The following is a 10,291-nucleotide window of genomic DNA, read 5'->3' on the forward strand; positions in this document are numbered from 1 at the left end:
AGCGATTGCTGACCGCCTTTTGGAAGCCCCGCTTGGGTGGATGCAGCGCAGCACCCAAATGCCTCCGGCATCCTTTGAGGTCCCCCATGGCCCTGCCAGCCTTCTGGCTTGGCCCCAGAGAGGTGAGGGAGCGCAGGGTGGGAGGATGCCGAGCAAAGGAGAATGCCATCGGTGTGGGTCCTGGCTGCTCCCCGCAGCTGTGGGGTGGGCCGTGGCCATCTGCATGGTGTGTAGGACACGGCCATGGTGGGGCAGGCTGGAAGAAGAGAGCGCCGCTCTGCAAAACGCCAGGAGGAAGCAACAAGGACCCCTCCCGCCCTGCCACTTGCCGAAGCCCGGGCTTCAACCAGGGACCTTTAGATCTTCAGTCTAACGCTCTCCCAGCTGAGCTACTTCGGCCCTGCCCTGAGAGCTTTTGTTCGCTCACAGCAGAGCCGTGCCAGAGCGCAGGCCAAGGCGCAGGAGGTGCCTGCAGCAAGCTGTATGTTGCCTGGACATTGCCGGGCTCTGGATGTCCCTGCTGACCATTGCCCAACTTGCTCTGCTCTTGTTCTCCAGGCACGGGTTGGATGGCACCTGCTGTGTGGGTGTGGGGGGCAATGCCTGAACCAGTCCTTGTTCTGCCCGCCGTAAAACTAACACACCTACAGGTCCTCCCTCGTCCGCAGAAATCCACCAATGTCCCCACAGGTGGCTTGACATGCCTCCAGTCATTGGGAATGCCCCAGGTCGGCCAACGGCAGCATCTCCAAAGAGCACTTTCCTCCCAAAGCCTCGCGTGGGGACTTTGCCCAGCCACGTTGGGCAGATCTCGAGAGGTGGAGATGCCGCAACCCAACATCTCTCATGGGCTTGTTGGACAGGAGAGGCTGTGAGGACCCCACAGGATAAGGGGGTGAGGCTGGAGAGCGATTGCTGACCGCCTTTTGGAAGCCCCGCTTGGGTGGATGCAGCGCAGCACCCAAATGCCTCCGGCATCCTTTGAGGTCCCCCATGGCCCTGCCAGCCTTCTGGCTTGGCCCCAGAGAGGTGAGGGAGCGCAGGGTGGGAGGATGCCGAGCAAAGGAGAATGCCATCGGTGTGGGTCCTGGCTGCTCCCCGCAGCTGTGGGGTGGGCCGTGGCCATCTGCATGGTGTGTAGGACACGGCCATGGTGGGGCAGGCTGGAAGAAGAGAGCGCCGCTCTGCAAAACGCCAGGAGGAAGCAACAAGGACCCCTCCCGCCCTGCCACTTGCCGAAGCCCGGGCTTCAACCAGGGACCTTTAGATCTTCAGTCTAACGCTCTCCCAGCTGAGCTACTTCGGCCCTGCCCTGAGAGCTTTTGTTCGCTCACAGCAGAGCCGTGCCAGAGCGGAGGCCAAGGCGCAGGAGGTGCCTGCAGCAAGCTGTATGTTGCCTGGACATTGCCGGGCTCTGGATGTCCCTGCTGACCATTGCCCAACTTGCTCTGCTCTTGTTCTCCAGGCACGGGTTGGATGGCACCTGCTGTGTGGGTGTGGGGGGCAATGCCTGAACCAGTCCTTGTTCTGCCCGCCGTAAAACTAACACACCTACAGGTCCTCCCTCGTCCGCAGAAATCCACCAATGTCCCCACAGGTGGCTTGACATGCCTCCAGTCATTGGGAATGCCCCAGGACGGCCAACGGCAGCATCTCCAAAGAGCACTTTCCTCCCAAAGCCTCGCGAGGGAAGCTCCACGGGTGCGTGCGCACGTCCACTTGGTTGAGGTGGTCCCGAGGGTGTCTTGACACGTTCTGCCAAACGCTGATGGTGGAGGGCATCTCAGGAGTGTCGCGCACAGCCTGTCGTGATCAGAGCGGGACCCCTTGGCACGGGTCTCTCAGGACTTTGCCCAGCCACGTTGGGCAGATCTCGAGAGGTGGAGATGCCGCAACCCAACATCTCTCATGGGCTTGTTGGACAGGAGAGGCTGTGAGGACCCCACAGGATAAGGGGGTGAGGCTGGAGAGCGATTGCTGACCGCCTTTTGGAAGCCCCGCTTGGGTGGATGCAGCGCAGCACCCAAATGCCTCCGGCATCCTTTGAGGTCCCCCATGGCCCTGCCAGCCTTCTGGCTTGGCCCCAGAGAGGTGAGGGAGCGCAGGGTGGGAGGATGCCGAGCAAAGGAGAACGCCATCGGTGTGGGTCCTGGCTGCTCCCCGCAGCTGTGGGGTGGGCCGTGGCCATCTGCATGGTGTGTAGGACACGGCCATGGTGAGGCAGGCTGGAAGAAGAGAGCGCCGCTCTGCAAAACGCCAGGAGGAAGCAACAAGGACCCCTCCCGCCCTGCCACTTGCCGAAGCCCGGGCTTCAACCAGGGACCTTTAGATCTTCAGTCTAACGCTCTCCCAGCTGAGCTACTTCGGCCCTGCCCTGAGAGCTTTTGTTCCCCTCACAGCAGAGCCGTGCCAGAGCGGAGGCCAAGGCGCAGGAGGTGCCTGCAGCAAGCTGTATGTTGCCTGGACATTGCCGGGCTCTGGATGTCCCTGCTGACCATTGCCCAACTTGCTCTGCTCTTGTTCTCCAGGCACGGGTTGGATGGCACCTGCTGTGTGGGTGTGGGGGGCAATGCCTGAACCAGTCCTTGTTCTGCCCGCCGTAAAACTAACACACCTACAGGTCCTCCCTCGTCCGCAGAAATCCACCAATGTCCCCACAGGTGGCTTGACATGCCTCCAGTCATTGGGAATGCCCCAGGTCGGCCAACGGCAGCATCTCCAAAGAGCACTTTCCTCCCAAAGCCTCGCGTGGGGACTTTGCCCAGCCACGTTGGGCAGATCTCGAGAGGTGGAGATGCCGCAACCCAACATCTCTCATGGGCTTGTTGGACAGGAGAGGCTGTGAGGACCCCACAGGATAAGGGGGTGAGGCTGGAGAGCGATTGCTGACCGCCTTTTGGAAGCCCCGCTTGGGTGGATGCAGCGCAGCACCCAAATGCCTCCGGCATCCTTTGAGGTCCCCCATGGCCCTGCCAGCCTTCTGGCTTGGCCCCAGAGAGGTGAGGGAGCGCAGGGTGGGAGGATGCTGAGCAAAGGAGAACGCCATCGGTGTGGGTCCTGGCTGCTCCCCGCAGCTGTGGGGTGGGCCATGGCCATCTGCATGGTGTGTAGGACACGGCCATGGTGGGGCAGGCTGGAAGAAGAGAGCGCCGCTCTGCAAAACGCCAGGAGGAAGCAACAAGGACCCCTCCCGCCCTGCCACTTGCCGAAGCCCGGGCTTCAACCAGGGACCTTTAGATCTTCAGTCTAACGCTCTCCCAGCTGAGCTACTTCAGCCCTGCCCTGAGAGCTTTTGTTCCCCTCACAGCAGAGCCGTGCCAGAGCGGAGGCCAAGGTGCAGGAGGTGCCTGCAGCAAGCTGTATGTTGCCTGGACATTGCCGGGCTCTGGATGTCCCTGCTGACCATTGCCCAACTTGCTCTGCTCTTGTTCTCCAGGCACGGGTTGGATGGCACCTGCTGTGTGGGTGTGGGGGGCAATGCCTGAACCAGTCCTTGTTCTGCCCGCCGTAAAACTAACACACCTACAGGTCCTCCCTCGTCCGCAGAAATCCACCAATGTCCCCACAGGTGGCTTGACATGCCTCCAGTCATTGGGAATGCCCCAGGTCGGCCAACGGCAGCATCTCCAAAGAGCACTTTCCTCCCAAAGCCTCGCGTGGGGACTTTGCCCAGCCACGCTGGGCATATCTCGAGAGGTGGAGATGCCGCAACCCAACATCTCTCATGGGCTTGTTGGACAGGAGAGGCTGTGAGGACCCCACAGGATAAGGGGGTGAGGCTGGAGAGCGATTGCTGACCGCCTTTTGGAAGCCCCGCTTGGGTGGATGCAGCGCAGCACCCAAATGCCTCCGGCATCCTTTGAGGTCTCCCATGGCCCTGCCAGCCTTCTGGCTTGGCCCCAGAGAGGTGAGGGAGCGCAGGGTGGGAGGATGCCGAGCAAAGGAGAATGCCATCGGTGTGGGTCCTGGCTGCTCCCCGCAGCTGTGGGGTGGGCCGTGGCCATCTGCATGGTGTGTAGGACACGGCCATGGTGGGGCAGGCTGGAAGAAAAGAGCGCCGCTCTGCAAAACGCCAGGAGGAAGCAACAAGGACCCCTCCCGCCCTGCCACTTGCCGAAGCCCGGGCTTGAACCAGGGACCTTTAGATCTTCAGTCTAACGCTCTCCCAGCTGAGCTACTTCGGCCCTGCCCTGAGAGCTTTTGTTCGCTCACAGCAGAGCCGTGCCAGAGCGGAGGCCAAGGTGCAGGAGGTGCCTGCAGCAAGCTGTATGTTGCCTGGACATTGCCGGGCTCTGGATGTCCCTGCTGACCATTGCCCAACTTGCTCTGCTCTTGTTCTCCAGGCACGGGTTGGATGGCACCTGCTGTGTGGGTGTGGGGGGCAATGCCTGAACCAGTCCTTGTTCTGCCCGCCGTAAAACTAACACACCTACAGGTCCTCCCTCGTCCGCAGAAATCCACCAATGTCCCCACAGGTGGCTTGACATGCCTCCAGTCATTGGGAATGCCCCAGGATGGCCAACGGCAGCATCTCCAAAGAGCACTTTCCTCCCAAAGCCTCGCGAGGGAAGCTCCACGGGTGCGTGCGCACGTCCACTTGGTTGAGGTGGTCCCGAGGGTGTCTTGACACGTTCTGCCAAACGCTGATGGTGGAGGGCATCTCAGGAGTTTCGCGCACAGCCTGTCGTGATCAGAGCGGGACCCCTTGGCACGGGTCTCTCAGGACTTTGCCCAGCCACGTTGGGCAGATCTCGAGAGGTGGAGATGCCGCAACCCAACATCTCTCATGGGCTTGTTGGACAGGAGAGGCTGTGAGGACCCCACAGGATAAGGGGGTGAGGCTGGAGAGCGATTGCTGACCACCTTTTGGAAGCCCCGCTTGGGTGGATGCAGCGCAGCACCCAAATGCCTCCGGCATCCTTTGAGGTCCCCCATGGCCCTGCCAGCCTTCTGGCTTGGCCCCAGAGAGGTGAGGGAGCGCAGGGTGGGAGGATGCCGAGCAAAGGAGAATGCCATCGGTGTGGGTCCTGGCTGCTCCCCGCAGCTGTGGGGTGGGCCGTGGCCATCTGCATGGTGTGTAGGACACGGCCATGGTGGGGCAGGCTGGAAGAAGAGAGCGCCGCTCTGCAAAACGCCAGGAGGAAGCAACAAGGACCCCTCCCGCCCTGCCACTTGCCGAAGCCCGGGCTTCAACCAGGGACCTTTAGATCTTCAGTCTAACGCTCTCCCAGCTGAGCTACTTCGGCCCTGCCCTGAGAGCTTTTGTTCGCTCACAGCAGAGCCGTGCCAGAGCGCAGGCCAAGGCGCAGGAGGTGCCTGCAGCAAGCTGTATGTTGCCTGGACATTGCCGGGCTCTGGATGTCCCTGCTGACCATTGCCCAACTTGCTCTGCTCTTGTTCTCCAGGCACGGGTTGGATGGCACCTGCTGTGTGGGTGTGGGGGGCAATGCCTGAACCAGTCCTTGTTCTGCCCGCCGTAAAACTAACACACCTACAGGTCCTCCCTCGTCCGCAGAAATCCACCAATGTCCCCACAGGTGGCTTGACATGCCTCCAGTCATTGGGAATGCCCCAGGACGGCCAACGGCAGCATCTCCAAAGAGCACTTTCCTCCCAAAGCCTCGCGAGGGAAGCTCCACGGGTGCGTGCGCACGTCCACTTGGTTGAGGTGGTCCCGAGGGTGTCTTGACACGTTCTGCCAAACGCTGATGGTGGAGGGCATCTCAGGAGTTTCGCGCACAGCCTGTCGTGATCAGAGCGGGACCCCTTGGCACGGGTCTCTCAGGACTTTGCCCAGCCACGTTGAGCAGATCTCGAGAGGTGGAGATGCCGCAACCCAACATCTCTCATGGGCTTGTTGGACAGGAGAGGCTGTGAGGACCCCACAGGATAAGGGGGTGAGGCTGGAGAGCGATTGCTGACCGCCTTTTGGAAGCCCCGCTTGGGTGGATGCAGCGCAGCACCCAAATGCCTCCGGCATCCTTTGAGGTCCCCCATGGCCCTGCCAGCCTTCTGGCTTGGCCCCAGAGAGGTGAGGGAGCGCAGGGTGGGAGGATGCCGAGCAAAGGAGAATGCCATCGGTGTGGGTCCTGGCTGCTCCCCGCAGCTGTGGGGTGGGCCGTGGCCATCTGCATGGTGTGTAGGACACGGCCATGGTGGGGCAGGCTGGAAGAAGAGAGCGCCGCTCTGCAAAACGCCAGGAGGAAGCAACAAGGACCCCTCCCGCCCTGCCACTTGCCGAAGCCCGGGCTTCAACCAGGGACCTTTAGATCTTCAGTCTAACGCTCTCCCAGCTGAGCTACTTCGGCCCTGCCCTGAGAGCTTTTGTTCGCTCACAGCAGAGCCGTGCCAGAGCGGAGGCCAAGGCGCAGGAGGTGCCTGCAGCAAGCTGTATGTTGCCTGGACATTGCCGGGCTCTGGATGTCCCTGCTGACCATTGCCCAACTTGCTCTGCTCTTGTTCTCCAGGCACGGGTTGGATGGCACCTGCTGTGTGGGTGTGGGGGGCAATGCCTGAACCAGTCCTTGTTCTGCCCGCCGTAAAACTAACACACCTACAGGTCCTCCCTCGTCCGCAGAAATCCACCAATGTCCCCACAGGTGGCTTGACATGCCTCCAGTCATTGGGAATGCCCCAGGTCGGCCAACGGCAGCATCTCCAAAGAGCACTTTCCTCCCAAAGCCTCGCGTGGGGACTTTGCCCAGCCACGTTGGGCAGATCTCGAGAGGTGGAGATGCCGCAACCCAACATCTCTCATGGGCTTGTTGGACAGGAGAGGCTGTGAGGACCCCACAGGATAAGGGGGTGAGGCTGGAGAGCGATTGCTGACCGCCTTTTGGAAGCCCCGCTTGGGTGGATGCAGCGCAGCACCCAAATGCCTCCGGCATCCTTTGAGGTCCCCCATGGCCCTGCCAGCCTTCTGGCTTGGCCCCAGAGAGGTGAGGGAGCGCAGGGTGGGAGGATGCCGAGCAAAGGAGAACGCCATCGGTTTGGGTCCTGGCTGCTCCCCGCAGCTGTGGGGTGGGCCGTGGCCATCTGCATGGTATGTAGGACACGGCCATGGTGGGGCAGGCTGGAAGAAGAGAGCGCCGCTCTGCAAAACGCCAGGAGGAAGCAACAAGGACCCCTCCCGCCCTGCCACTTGCCGAAGCCCGGGCTTCAACCAGGGACCTTTAGATCTTCAGTCTAACGCTCTCCCAGCTGAGCTACTTCGGCCCTGCCCTGAGAGCTTTTGTTCGCTCACAGCAGAGCCGTGCCAGAACGGAGGCCAAGGCGCAGGAGGTGCCAACAGCAAGCTGTATGTTGCCTGGACATTGCCGGGCTCTGGATGTCCCTGCTGACCATTGCCCAACTTGCTCTGCTCTTGTTCTCCAGGCACGGGTTGGATGGCACCTGCTGTGTGGGTGTGGGGGGCAATGCCTGAACCAGTCCTTGTTCTGCCCGCCGTAAAACTAACACACCTACAGGTCCTCCCTCGTCCGCAGAAATCCACCAATGTCCCCACAGGTGGCTTGACATGCCTCCAGTCATTGGGAATGCCCCAGGACGGCCAACGGCAGCATCTCCAAAGAGCACTTTCCTCCCAAAGCCTCGCGAGGGAAGCTCCACGGGTGCGTGCGCACGTCCACTTGGTTGAGGTGGTCCCGAGGGTGTCTTGACACGTTCTGCCAAACGCTGATGGTGGAGGGCATCTCAGGAGTGTCGCGCACAGCCTGTCGTGATCAGAGCGGGACCCCTTGGCACGGGTCTCTCAGGACTTTGCCCAGCCACGTTGGGCAGATCTCGAGAGGTGGAGATGCCGCAACCCAACATCTCTCATGGGCTTGTTGGACAGGAGAGGCTGTGAGGACCCCACAGGATAAGGGGGTGAGGCTGGAGAGCGATTGCTGACCGCCTTTTGGAAGCCCCGCTTGGGTGGATGCAGCACAGCACCCAAATGCCTCCGGCATCCTTTGAGGTCCCCCATGGCCCTGCCAGCCTTCTGGCTTGGCCCCAGAGAGGTGAGGGAGCGCAGGGTGGGAGGATGCCGAGCAAAGGAGAATGCCATCGGTGTGGGTCCTGGCTGCTCCCCGCAGCTGTGGGGTGGGCCATGGCCATCTGCATGGTGTGTAGGATACGGCCATGGTGGGGCAGGCTGGAAGAAGAGAGCGCCGCTCTGCAAAACGCCAGGAGGAAGCAACAAGGAGCCCTCCCGCCCTGCCACTTGCCGAAGCCCGGGCTTCAACCAGGGACCTTTAGATCTTCAGTCTAACGCTCTCCCAGCTGAGCTACTTCGGCCCTGCCCTGAGAGCTTTTGTTCCCCTCACAGCAGAGCCGTGCCAGAGCGGAGGCCAAGGTGCAGGAGGTGCCTGCAGCAAGCTGTATGTTGCCTGGACATTGCCGGGCTCTGGATGTCCCTGCTGACCATTGCCACACTTGCTCTGCTCTTGTTCTCCAGGCATGGGTTGGATGGCACCTGCTGTGTTGGTGTGGGGGGCAATGCCTGAACCAGTCCTTGTTCTGCCCGCCGTAAAACTAACACACCTACAGGTCCTCCCTCGTCCGCAGAAATCCACCAATGTCCCCACAGGTGGCTTGACATGCCTCCAGTCATTGGGAATGCCCCAGGACGGCCAACGGCAGCATCTCCAAAGAGCACTTTCCTCCCAAAGCCTCGCGAGGGAAGCTCCACGGGTGCGTGCGCACGTCCACTTGGTTGAGGTGGTCCCGAGGGTGTCTTGACACGTTCTGCCAAACGCTGATGGTGGAGGGCATCTCAGGAGTTTCGCGCACAGCCTGTCGTGATCAGAGCGGGACCCCTTGGCACGGGTCTCTCAGGACTTTGCCCAGCCACGTTGAGCAGATCTCGAGAGGTGGAGATGCCGCAACCCAACATCTCTCATGGGCTTGTTGGACAGGAGAGGCTGTGAGGACCCCACAGGATAAGGGGGTGAGGCTGGAGAGCGATTGCTGACCGCCTTTTGGAAGCCCCGCTTGGGTGGATGCAGCGCAGCACCCAAATGCCTCCGGCATCCTTTGAGGTCCCCCATGGCCCTGCCAGCCTTCTGGCTTGGCCCCAGAGAGGTGAGGGAGCGCAGGGTGGGAGGATGCCGAGCAAAGGAGAATGCCATCGGTGTGGGTCCTGGCTGCTCCCCGCAGCTGTGGGGTGGGCCGTGGCCATCTGCATGGTGTGTAGGACACGGCCATGGTGGGGCAGGCTGGAAGAAGAGAGCGCCGCTCTGCAAAACGCCAGGAGGAAGCAACAAGGACCCCTCCCGCCCTGCCACTTGCCGAAGCCCGGGCTTCAACCAGGGACCTTTAGATCTTCAGTCTAACGCTCTCCCAGCTGAGCTACTTCGGCCCTGCCCTGAGAGCTTTTGTTCGCTCACAGCAGAGCCGTGCCAGAGCGGAGGCCAAGGCGCAGGAGGTGCCTGCAGCAAGCTGTATGTTGCCTGGACATTGCCGGGCTCTGGATGTTCCTGCTGACCATTGCCCAACTTGCTCTGCTCTTGTTCTCCAGGCACGGGTTGGATGGCACCTGCTGTGTGGGTGTGGGGGGCAATGCCTGAACCAGTCCTTGTTCTGCCCGCCGTAAAACTAACACACCTACAGGTCCTCCCTCGTCCGCAGAAATCCACCAATGTCCCCACAGGTGGCTTGACATGCCTCCAGTCATTGGGAATGCCCCAGGATGGCCAACGGCAGCATCTCCAAAGAGCACTTTCCTCCCAAAGCCTCGCGAGGGAAGCTCCACGGGTGCGTGCGCACGTCCACTTGGTTGAGGTGGTCCCGAGGGTGTCTTGACACGTTCTGCCAAACGCTGATGGTGGAGGGCATCTCAGGAGTTTCGCGCACAGCCTGTCGTGATCAGAGCGGGACCCCTTGGCACGGGTCTCTCAGGACTTTGCCCAGCCACGTTGGGCAGATCTCGAGAGGTGGAGATGCCGCAACCCAACATCTCTCATGGGCTTGTTGGACAGGAGAGGCTGTGAGGACCCCACAGGATAAGGGGGTGAGGCTGGAGAGCGATTGCTGACCGCCTTTTGGAAGCCCCGCTTGGGTGGATGCAGCGCAGCACCCAAATGCCTCCGGCATCCTTTGAGGTCCCCCATGGCCCTGCCAGCCTTCTGGCTTGGCCCCAGAGAGGTGAGGGAGTGCAGGGTGGGAGGATGCCGAGCAAAGGAGAATGCCATTGGTGTGGGTCCTGGCTGCTCCCCGCAGCTGTGGGGTGGGCCGTGGCCATCTGCATGGTGTGTAGGACACGGCCATGGTGGGGCAGGCTGGAAGAAGAGAGCGCCGCTCTGCAAAACGC

The 10,291-nt window shown here is 61.5% G+C and overlaps 1 non-coding gene across 1 annotated transcript; it reads right to left on the reverse strand.

The window, feature by feature from the left end:
* Positions 1 to 4,111: 4,111 nt before the first annotated feature.
* On the reverse strand, positions 4,112 to 4,184 carry TRNAF-GAA (transfer RNA phenylalanine (anticodon GAA)). The gene has a single exon. It is a non-coding gene; the product is annotated as a tRNA-Phe (tRNA).
* Positions 4,185 to 10,291: the final 6,107 nt, after the last annotated feature.

The sequence above is a fragment of the Rhea pennata genome, chromosome 24 (assembly GCF_028389875.1).
Source record: "Rhea pennata isolate bPtePen1 chromosome 24, bPtePen1.pri, whole genome shotgun sequence".
NCBI lineage: Eukaryota > Metazoa > Chordata > Aves > Rheiformes > Rheidae > Rhea > Rhea pennata.